Source organism: Nicotiana sylvestris, chromosome 9 (assembly GCF_000393655.2).
Source record: "Nicotiana sylvestris chromosome 9, ASM39365v2, whole genome shotgun sequence".
NCBI lineage: Eukaryota > Viridiplantae > Streptophyta > Magnoliopsida > Solanales > Solanaceae > Nicotiana > Nicotiana sylvestris.
Genome location: NC_091065.1, coordinates 9,621,109 through 9,633,475, shown reverse-complemented (window position 1 = coordinate 9,633,475; position 12,367 = coordinate 9,621,109). Strand labels below are relative to the sequence as shown.

The following is a 12,367-nucleotide window of genomic DNA, read 5'->3' as shown; positions in this document are numbered from 1 at the left end:
GTTGTTCCTTGCCTTCTTCGTCTTTAATATTTTCCAATCCTTGATTAAGATAAGAATCAAGTTCATCATCAATAGAGGAATCAAAAACCTGTTGTATATAATTAAGATAAGAATCAAGTTATCATCCATATCTTTCCATAAAACTTCTGCTAGACGAAGGAGCAGTTTCACAAACAGTTGTATCCATAGATTTATATTTATCAAACATTGGTCTAGCATGAGAATATATGCTAGCTTTGACACTCGCCCTGACCGCGCACGCAAATCGCGGAGGAGTAAAATGAGGTTTTAAAGACTTCGGAACGCAGAATCGAGTTCTAAAATATAAGATAACCTTTTGGGTAATCACACAAATGCGACAGAACCTTTTGTTAATATAATTATAACCAAAGACAGGTAAAAAGGGAGAATAAACGCATTTACTGTGTATTCTTCAAATCTTTTTTTTTTTTGGGTAACATTCACTGTGTATACCTAATCGTTCACAAACTAGGAATAAATGTAGCTAGAGATAAGTGCATAGAGAAAAGTCTTTGGCACTTGAAGCAAAATAATAGAAAGACTTGTAAACTTAATTTGGAGGCTGATAAGGAGAAACAAGTTAGGTATGCCTAACTCACATAGCTAATACTTGATAATAGCCATAAAAATTAAAATTCTATGGCTATTTGCAAAACTATAAAGTTTCTTTGCTACAACAATTAAGTAGATAAAGGTAATTCCTCATATTAGCTACAATTGCTAGTAATCGTGGCAATAACTACCTAAATAGCTATAAATTTATTGCTACAAATAAAATTTGGTAGCTAATCATAATTTTTTTGCCACGAATCAATAGTTACTGTAGCAATAGTTACCTCTTAGCCACAATAAATTATTCAAAATAAAATATTGTAGCTAAATAAATATTTTTGCTTTAAGTTCTAAAAAGTTGTGGCAATAGTTAAATGATATAGTCTCAAATTTATTGGTATAATTGAATTATGTAGCTAATTCTTAGTTTTTTTCCACGAGTTGAAAATTACTATAGATATATTAACTTTTTAGCCACAATAAAATATTTGAAAGAAAATATTGTAGCTAAGTGAATATTTTTGCTTCAAGTTATTAAAAGTTGTGGCAATATAGGTTATATTAGCCACATGTTTCTTGCTTTAATAAAATTTCGTAGCTAATCATTAATTTTTTCCACGAGTTGAAACTTAATATAACAACAATAACCTTTTAGCCACAATAAACCATTTAAATCAAATATTACCAAATTAATAACTTTGCTTTAAGTTCTAAAAAGTCATGGCAATAGTCATCACGATAAAATGATATAACCACGAATTTATTGCTACAATAAATTTTGTAACTAATCATCAGTTTTTGCCACAAGGTAAATTTTCCGTCACAGTAGCAATCTTCTAGCCACATTAAAAATTTGAAACAAAACTTTGTAGTCAAATAAATATTTATCTTCTTATTTTAAGAAAATAAAAATAGTTAGATAATAGTCACTACTATTTGTCATGAAAAAATCAATAGATACAAATTTAAAGTGACGATAAATTTACGAGTTTACTATACTTTAGTCTTACATCTATGATTGTCATTGCAATAATAGTATTTTAACAGCAATAAGTTATATGTACAAAATTTCATAAGTTAGTAACTTCTTTTCAATGACTAAAATAAGAGTTGCTCAAACAATATCAAGTTACAAAAATTTAATTTTAACTATAAAAGTTATATTTTTCCAAAATAGCATAAACTTCAATGAGCACAAGAAGACTTCAAAGAGCGATGGTGAATGAGGAGGTGAAGGTATAATTGTGTGTACTGCTAAGACTTATGAAAGAGGGAGGCCTTCAATTTCCAATCACTTATAACGACAACAGCGAAGCTATCATTTTTGTAAGTACTATATACTGCATATTTCTATCTTCATTATTAGTACTCTTTCTATTCAATTTTTTATGGAACTTGTTTTATTTTATTCCATAAAGAATGACGTATTTTTATGCAAGAAATAATTTAACTTTAAACTTCCTATTTTATCTTTAATGACATGTTTTTATAGCCACATGAATTTCATTACATATTTAATACCACAGGTTCGAAAATTATTTTTGTCTTTCTTAAACTTTGTATCTAGTTATACCGTGCCACATAAAGTGAAATTGATGAAGTATTATGATTTATCTTTAATACTAACGTTCTCAAATTGCATAATTAATTTTTGTACTTAAAGAGTCACTTTAGTTAGCTTTCAATTGGGACAACTAATCTTACTTTCGTCATAAAATTTACACATTTGAAAATTACAACAAATGTTATTTCAATCACTACAACTTGGCATTAGGATAACGAAACAAGTAGCAAAATAACATGATAATTGTTTTTGGGGGTTTTTGGCATTGAAAATTTAAAAGTTCCTTTTGGTGTAGAATAAAGGTAGTAGCACAATGTAGTACAAATATGTTATTTGAATATTTCAGTAGATATTTGTCAAGAAGGTTGTAAGAGAAATGAATATTGTAACTTGCTCGAAAATGAAGGACATCTTTGGTGCGGGAACATATACTTCATCAACAACAATTAATTGGGCCATGATCGAAATGATGAAGAATCCAAGTATATTTTCCAAAGCTCAAGCAGAGGTAAGAAAAATCTTGAGAGGGAAAGAAACTTTTGGTGAAATTGATGTCGAGGAGTTCAAATACCTAAAGATGGATTAAAGAAACTTTCAGACTCCATCCTCCACTACCTCTTTTGCTTCCAAGAGAATGTAGAGAAGAAACAGACTTAAACGGCTACACTATTCCATTGAAAATAAAGTCGAGGTTAATGTTTGGGAAATGGGAAAAGATCCAAAATATTGGGATGACGTAGAAAGCTTTAAACCTGAGAGATTTGAACACAACTCTATGGATTATATTGGTAATAATTATGAATATCTTCCCTTTGGTAGCGGAAGGAGAATTTGCCCTGGAATATCATTTGGTTTAGCAAATGTTTATTTTCCACTGGCTCAACTATTGTATCACTTTAACTAGAAACTCCCAACTGGAATCAATCCAAGTGAACTAGACTTGACTGAGGCGGCTGGAGCAGCTTGTGCTAGAAAGAATGACCTACATTTGATCACTACTCCTTATCAACATTGTCAAGAGTAATCTCATGGCATCAAACCTTTTCTTAAAAGAAGAATCTTGCATTTGAATTTCCTTGTCAACCCTACCATTGTACTTTCTTCCGTTGGTGTTTACTTATTTATAATATTTGTGTCCTTTTTCATATATAGATATATCATTATAGCCTTCCACACAAGCTGTCAAATAAGATTTTCTGTTGTTTTTATATTTTGTAATAAAGTGACATGCTACCCGTGTGAACTAAATATACTTACTTACATCCCTCCATTATAAAGAAGAGACACTAGAGGGATGCCACAGGTCCAACACTCCTATAGAGAGGGTAATGGCATTGCGGGAACTTTGGTATGTTGTAGTTTTTGATTACCCTCTACCCTTTTTATTACCACGCTTACTTTGGACTCGCAGGGGATTGTAACTCTACGTTCAGCCCCCTCTTTGTAATCCTTTATTCCCGCTTCAATAAATAAAATGCCTGGTTTTAGTAAACACAAAAAAGATAATATGCTGGAATCATCATATTTTGTTTTGTGTATTGTTGATATTGAGCTATGTGAATTGTGATGAATAACAGCGAAAAGTTCTTGTCAGTTACTGTTGGACAAGTAAAGGTGAAGTTAAAGGAACTCAGATATGGACCAGGTCCATCTTGTGAAACACAGTTATGATACATGTGAGATGCACGTGAAGGAGACAAACCTAACTTATCAGAAGTGATATCTCCTGATCATGATTGCAAATGTTGCATATTAGATAAGGAGAAAGACTCCTTACACAAAGAGAACAAGATTTAGGAAAATGATAGAGTTAGAGTATGAGATCAACTAGAACTCTTCCACCATGGAAGAATAACATTAGTATCCTAGTCAATCTCTAATTGCTAACTTCTTAAATATTAATGTTGTTCTCTTTTACAGGTAATGCACATAAGCAGAAGTTAAACGTGAATTGAGAGCAAAATAGCAAGGCAATTTATATGTGATTCAAGCATGCAAACCTGACGCTACTTGAACCAGATAGAAGAATCAGTTCCAAGTGTCTATCTTTTATTATAGTTTAATTGTAGTAGGTGATTTTACATTGTACCTTTCAGCTTATTTAGAAGCAATTGTATTAGGTACTTAAGAGTTTTCAAGTTAGAGTTAACTTGAAGTTGTCGCAACAGTTGAGGCTGTGTGCCACAATGAGATTAGCGTTAATCCTATGTTTACAAAAGAGTTTTTTGTAAATGCAGTTTTTTTTTGGCTCAGTGATTTTAGTGGATAGTTTGCGAAAATTCTACTTGAAGGTAGGTTGTGGTTTTTCACCTTTTGAGCCAGGTATTTTCCACATAAAATCTCTATGTTCTTTATTTTCTGTATTTATTAATCCGCAATAGTGGCAGTTGGAACACATAGAATAACCAGATCCTTCTATAATCAAGTTAAGCAAAAATTGGGTACCACACAAATCACCTCCCCCCCTCTTGTGTGGTATTGAAGTATAAAACATCAACTGGTACTAGCGCAGATTTTCCTTGAAGACGCTAACACCTTAGGAACAGATCAAGAGAAGTGCACTACCTGAAAACTGGGAAGGACAATCTACTGCTAGGCCTCCACTCTTTAATGGCCAGTACTATTCCTGGTGGAAGAACAGGATGAGAGACCACATCATAGGAGAAGACTATGAACTTTAGGACATTATTATTGATGGTCCCCTGGCTACCACAAAGAAGAATACTGAAAGAGTGGACGTGTCAAAGACGAGAGCTGGCTGTACTGCTGAAGATTTGAAGAAATAGGAAAAGAATGCCAAGGCCAAGAAATGGCTTGGGTGTGGACTAGGTCTAGACGAGTATAGAAGAATTCAAAGATGTACTACTGCTAAGGAGATCTAGGACACTCTACAAGAGGCCCATGAAGGAACTCCTCAAGTAAAGAGATCAAGAGGAACACTACTGTATTCTCAATATGAGAATTTCACCATGAAGGAAGGTGAAATCATCCAAGAGATGCACACAAGGTTCACAACACTAACAAATGAACTTAAGTCTCTTGGATAAATTATCCTTGTAGAAGACCAGGTTGAGAAAATCTTGTCAAGGGTCTTGCCAGTAACTTGGGAAAGTAAAATCACTGCTATTCAGTAATCAAAGAACATTTCTACTCTTAAGTTGGATGAACTGATTGGAAATTTCACTGCCTATGGACTGAGAAGGCAAACCATAAAGATGGATGCACCCAAAAAGGAAAGAAGTATGGCTCTTAGAATAGCTGAAGGTGCAAACTTAGAGGATGATGAAATGACTATGATCACAAGGGATTTCAAGAAGTACCTAATCAGAGGAAAGGGTTCTTCAAGAGGTGCAACCTTTAACAAACCAAGGGCCCTTGAAAAAGAGACTAGCGAAGGCTGCCACAAATGTGGTAAGACTATCCACATGATCAAGAATTGTCCTCAGTGGGAAATTGAATGGAAGAAAGAAAGGGCTGAATGAAGAAACAGGAAGAAGGAACAGGTTCAACCCAAGAAGAACAAAGGATCAACAAAGGCTATGGTTGTTGCTTGGGGAGAAAGCTCGAATGAGGATTCGGAAGATGAAGCTGGAGATGAACAAGTACTTATGGCCATTGGAGAATCAGATGATGAACAAGAGGTAAGTGTGATTTATCTCAAATACAAGATTAAATTTTTGTCTAAATAAAAGCTATCTGAATTACTACTAGACTTCATTGATGAGTCTAAGGTCATAAACAATGAGAAAGAACAACTGTCTAGGGAATGTGTGATCCTAAAAGCTAAGTGCAAAAATCTGGAACTCAGGACTAGTGAAAGTGATAGTAAAATACTGAGTTGAAGAACTAGGTTCTTGAACTTGACACCATTGTCTTAGAAATTAGATCTGAAAATTTAAAACTGAAATTAGGAACAGGCACAAGGAAAGTTGATCACACACACCTCACCTTAGAATAAAATCTAGGAAAAATGATGGATGAGTTGTACAAGAGATATGAGTAGATAAGAGTCCTAAAAGATGATTTAGGCAAGGTGAAACATGAACTAGATAGAACCTGCAAATGAAATAAGTCTTCTGATGCACTATACTAGCTACAAGAGCATCATAGTAGCAATGAGAGAGGACATGGTTATGGGACCCCAGCACTTAAGTGGGATCCCAAAAGCAAGTACATCACACTTCCTGAGAACAAAATCTGCACACACTATGGCAAGACTGGTCATTACAAAAGTGAATATAATGCAAAAGAAAAGGCCAGTCAAAAGAACAAAATCTTTGTTCAAGAGAAAAATAGGCTGCCTGGATGGGCTAAAAAGAATTTAATTCACTCATTTTCCTACAGAAAGGGACCCAAACTAGTTTTTGTTCCTAAGACTAACCTCTAATTTCATTTTACAGGTCCAAGTGAAGGGAAGTAGCCAAATATGGTACATGGATAGTGGCTGCTCAAAGCATATGACTGGAAGTATGAACCAGTTCCTTTCTTTTGAGGACCTAAAATGAGGTAATGTCTGCTTTGGAAATGGTAAGAAAGGTGAGATAATTGGGGTTGGAAAGGTAGGTAAGACAGACTCACATTCCATTGAGAATGTCTACTTGATAGATATATTGAAATATAGCCTAGTAAGTGTATCACAACTGCGTGACAATGGTAACCTGGTAGCATTCACCTCTACCAAATGTTTTGCGATTAATCTTACCACTGACAAGATTGTTTTGCAGGGAAAAACAGTTAGCAATATTTACATTGTAGATTTGTCCACTCTTTCAGAAAACAAACTCAATTTCTTAAGTGTGTTGGACAAAATCCCCTCTTATGGCACAAAAGACTTGGTCATGCAAGTCTAAATCAACTCAATAAATTAGTCTCCAAGGACATGGTGATAGGGTTACCTAACATCAAGTTCAAGGAAGAAAAAGTTTGTGAGGCCTGTGCAAGGGGAAAGCAGGTAATATCCTCTTTTAAAAGCAAGAAAGTGGTAAGCATGACCAGGTCGATGGAACTGGTTCATATGGTTCTCTATGGTCCAATGAGAACATTGAGAAGAGGTGGGAAGAAATATGTGATGGTGCTTGTTGATGATTACTCTAGGTTTACTTGGGTATTGTTTTTAACATCTAAGGATGAAACATTTGACATGTTTATTGTCTTTGTTAGAAAAACTCGGAAATAACTAGGTAATCAACTTGCATCAGTTAGGTCTGATCATGGAACTGAATTTGAAAATGCTAAGTTTGCTGAATTTTGTGATGAGCATGGTATAGATCATAATTTCTCTGCCCCTACAATGAAATGGAGTAGTTGAAAGAAAGAATATGACTCTTGAAGATATGGCTAGGACTATGCCTCTTTCTAGTAAACTGCCCCATAGCTTTTGGGCAGAGGCTGTAAATACTGCATGTTACATCATTAATAGGTGCATGACTAGACCGCTTATAGAGAAGACTCCATATGAGTTACTTAAAGGGAGAAAACCAAATATATCCCATCTTAGGGCATTTGGATGCAAGTGCTTTGTGCACAATAATGGAAAGGACTCCTTAGATAAGTTTGATCCTAGAAGTGATGAGGGATTATTCTTGGGATATTCTTCACATATCAAAGCTTATAAAGTGTACAATAAAAGAACTTTGTGTGTAGAAGAAAGTGTACATGTAGTTTTTGATGAAACTAACATTCTTTCCGAGAGTCAGGAACATGAAGATGAAGCTATTGGGCTGGTAAAACAATTGAGTGAAGTCACAGCTCAAGCTGTAGCTGCACCAAAAGAAGGAACAGATGATGGAACAGGTTCTTCCATCTAGGGCAACCTGGCAGGGGAAACTGAATAAAGAAAAAGTGAATCTAATTTCCAAATGGAACTTGTCCATGAGCTTGTTCCTTAGCAACAGAACATGAGAGAAACTTCAAATAGAAATCAGTTGGTGGTGAAACCTTACAAGTATCAAAGTTCTCATCTCATTGAGAACATCCTTACTGACCCAACTTCTGGAGTTAAAACCAGATCTCAATTAAAGAATCTGTGCGCTTTTGATGCATTCTTATCCCTTATTGAACCTAAAAAAATTGTTGAAGCTTTGTAGGATTCAGGCTGGGTAAATGCAATGCAAGATGAACTCAATATGTTTGAAAGAAGTCAAGTATGGCATCTAGTCACAAGACCCAAGGATAGATCGGTAATTGGCACTAAATGGGTCTTTGGAAACAAACTTGATGAAGATGGAACGGTTACAAGGAACAAGGCAAGGTTGTGGGTCCAAGGATATAGCCAAGAGGAGGACATAGACTATGATGAGACCTTTTGCTCCAGTTGCAAGACTGGAGGCTATAAGACTCCTCATAGTCTTTGCAGCACACATGGAATTTACCCTTCACCAAATGGATGTGGAGAGTGCCTTCCTAAATGTCTACTTAAAGGAAGAAGTCTTTGTCAATCAACCTCCAGGGTTTGAAAGTAAGGAGTGTCCAGATAATGTATACAAACTGAACAAGGCCCTATATGGACTCAAGCAGGATCCTAGAGCATGGTATGAACGCCTATCCAAATTCCTGCTTGAACATAGATACAAAAGAGGTAAGATTGACATCACTCTATTCTTGAGGGAAAAAGGTAAGGATCTACTAGTTTTACAAATATATGTTGATGACATAATATTTGGGGCAACCACTGAAAAACTGAGTAAGACATTTGCTAAATTGATGGGGAGTGAATTTGAAATGAGTATGATGGGTGAGCTTAACTTCTTCTTAGGTTTACAGATCAAACAAAACCCAAATGGAACCATGATCTATCAGCAGAAATATGCAAAAGAGTTCATTGATTGATTGGTACTACAAAAGAGTTGATTAAGAAGTTTAAAATGGATGAATCAAAGGAAATAGACACACCCATTGCAACATCTACTAAATTAGACATAGATGAACCTAGTTCATCTGTTGATCAGAAGTTGTATAGGGCTATGATTGGTTCACTTTTGTATCTTACTGCTAGCAGATCTGACATTATTTTTAGTGTAGTGCTTTGTGCTCGTTTTCAAGAAAATCCTAAGGAATCCCACTTGACTTCTGTCAAGAGGATACTAAGATATTTGAAAGACGCTATTGACCTTTGCCTCTTGTACCCTAAAGGTAGTAAATTTAATCTAGTAGGATATGCTGATGCTGAGTATGCAGGTATGGCTCATTTTTTCGGTTCATATCTGGTATCATGGGCCACTAAAAAGTAGAATTCAATGGCCTTATCCATTGATAAGGCTGAGTATATTGATGCTGCCTCTTGTTGTGCTCAAATACTGTGGATCAAACAGCAGCCGATGGATTTTGGCATTAAAGTTGGTTTCATCCCTATTTTTTGTGATAAAACTAGTGCTATTAGTATGACTAAGAACTCAGTTCATCATAAGAAGACTAAGCACATAGATGTTAGACAACACTTCTTAGGGGACAACTATGAGAAATGATTGATTACTATAGAATTTTGTGCTACGGATAAACAGATTGTTGATATCGTTACTAAAGCACTAAGTAGAGAAAGCTTTGAAAGGAACAAGTTAAAATTAGGGATGATTAAGATAACTTAATAGGACCAGATCAGAATGCATAATGAAAAAAATGAAAAAAAAATTGGCTAGGAAATCTGGAACTTGTGTAAATATCTAGATTAATTTTTACTCAGTTTCATACTGTAAATAGTATACTCTTGTGACATGTGTTGATATGAATCACTAATCTCTAACAAAATCTTCTCTATTTTTGTAAATTAGGCATGATTAAGAGGATTCTAAATGAAGAACCTAGTTCATCAGTATTGGTTTATCTGAATAACGAGGTATGTTTTTATACTCTACACAATTAGAAATATCAATATTTAAATCATTAGCAAAGTCCTACCTATGTTCAAAAACATCAAAAATCCTATTCGATTATTTTTTGAACTAGTTCCGTCTCTACTAGAATTCTTACCACAAAAATTGCCTAAAATCTAGGGAAGCTTAACCGCTCATTCAACCTGAAATTTCAGGTTGATTGGACTTATAATTGACTGCAAGAAGCTAACGTTAGTCATTAATTAAGTTTCTCTCTTTAAACCCTATAATCACCTTCTGCCACCCTCATTATTCCAAACCGTCAAAATTTCTTTCAATCTGAATTATTCTCTCTTCCAAAAGCTGAACTCCAAAATTCTCTCACGAAATCAGTCACAATGTCGAAACCTCAAGATAACCCAGACACTCCTCCACAACCTAACTCTTCTGATTCCTCCACACCTCCTCAACCCAGTACAACCCCCCAGCCGAGGAGGAAACGTGTTAAGATTCTCGCTCGTAAAATTATGGTTTTAGGTGCATTGTTAGAAAGATTGAACGCACAATTAAAGGCTAGCCAAGCCGAAGAATCTGAACACTTAGACGATTCCTTCAAGTCTGCAAGTGAGGGGGAAGGAACTGAGTCTTCTGATTCTGAGAAGATTTAGAGTTCCCCTTCTGAGGTACGTTCTGTTTTTGTTGAAAGTCTAAAAAATAAGTTTTTTCTTGTTGGGTCTGTTAGAGATGTGGAAATACCTGAGTTGAGAAGGAGAGGAGGTAAAAATAAAAATGAAAAAGAAAGAGAGAGAGAGAGAGAGAGAGAGCAAGCTGTGATGTGAGAGGAACGGGGGTAGAAGCGGTTGATTCGTCACCCACCTCTGAGATGATTAGACTGGAAATTTGTGGGATTGAGGATGAAATTGTAGGAGAAAGTGGCAATAAAATAGGGGGAAGTGGATCAGGGGAGGCTGCTGAGGGTTTGGTAAATTTAAGTTCTCATGTGGATGAACCTAGTTCATCTATTGAAGAAACACTAGTAGACCTTCTGAAAAAATTAGGTGCCAGTTATAATCCCAAGAAAAGGAGAACTCCAACACCTAAAGTTCCAAGCACTACAAAGAATACCAACAAAATAAAGGTCAATTCCCCAACAACTGTTGAAATTCCCTTGCCAAAGAGGAGAGCCACAAGAAGTATGGTGAAACAGAGTGAGGGTGAATTACAAAAGACAGGTCCATTAGGAGGAACATACATATGTGGAGGTTCATATCCCCAATCCTAAAAAGACCAAGACTTCTTCCAAGAAGTCTTCATCAGGGTCTAAGGTTGATGAATCTTTATTGGCCAAGAGGACAAGGTCTGCAATGAAAAACAAACCAGTTAGAATTGTTGAGGATGAGGGATGGAGTGGTGAAGAAGAGAGTGACTCTGATGGTTAACAAGATAAGCTGGCCAAGTTTGGCAAAAGAAAAATTAAAAGGGAGATTACTGAAAGACTTGGTGGAACTAGGAATGGGTCGATTGGTTGATGCACTAGCTACTCAGGGCTGGAAGGACATGGTCCTTCAAATATATGGAAGTCTAGCTCGGAATGAAATCATTGAATTCATGGCCAATACAGAGGTCAAGGTTGGCAGAGTTACCAGCCAAGTGAAAGGGGTTCAAGTGACCTTTGATCCAGAGAAGTTGGGTGAGATTCTTGACATCCCAACTGAGGGATATGGTGACTACACTAGGTAAGATGACCAAGTTTGGATTCCTTTCCTCTTGCCCTTGAAATCACTAGGAGATTCTGTGATGTATATGAAGAAGTGAATGAGGTTAAGTTTGTGCACAAGAGTGAAATAAAGCCATAACAAAGTCCTATTTGAGTTTGTCAACAAGGGCCTACTGCCCAAGCAGGAAAGAAGGCACATTGGTAACTATATGGACTTAGTTCTGATGGAGTGTCTTGAAAGTGGAAGGCAAATCAATTGGCTTGCATTCATCATCAAGCTACTGGACAGGGTTATCAATGGCTCCAAGGCCCATGCCACCCCTTTTGAATTTATTCTGACTACTGTTCTGGATTGCAAGGTGTCTCTGAAGAAGTGAGAAATAGCCACAAGCAAGGACCATTTTGGCATTAATACTTTGATTTCTTGTGACTATCTAGTCAATGCCATTCCCAATGAACTTGGTTCATCTAAGAAGACACCTCTCAATAGTAAAGTCAGGGTTCTAGTTCAGGAAAGTGGGGCCAAGGATGCTGAGATAGCTAGGCTGAAGGCTCACTTAGTAGAGGTTGAATTTGATAGGTATGCTCTCAGAACTGAGCTCACCAAGGAAGAGGAGAAGAATGATGGCATTCTTCAAACTATGTTGCACCTTCTCCAAGCCCAAAACCAACCCTCTAGCTCTCCCGAGCCTTAGGACTTCTAGC

The 12,367-nt window shown here is 36.0% G+C and overlaps 1 pseudogene; it reads left to right on the top strand.

The window, feature by feature from the left end:
* The first annotated feature begins 1,815 nt into the window (after positions 1-1,815).
* On the top strand, positions 1,816-3,201 carry LOC138877122 (premnaspirodiene oxygenase-like; annotated as a pseudogene).
* Positions 3,202-12,367: the final 9,166 nt, after the last annotated feature.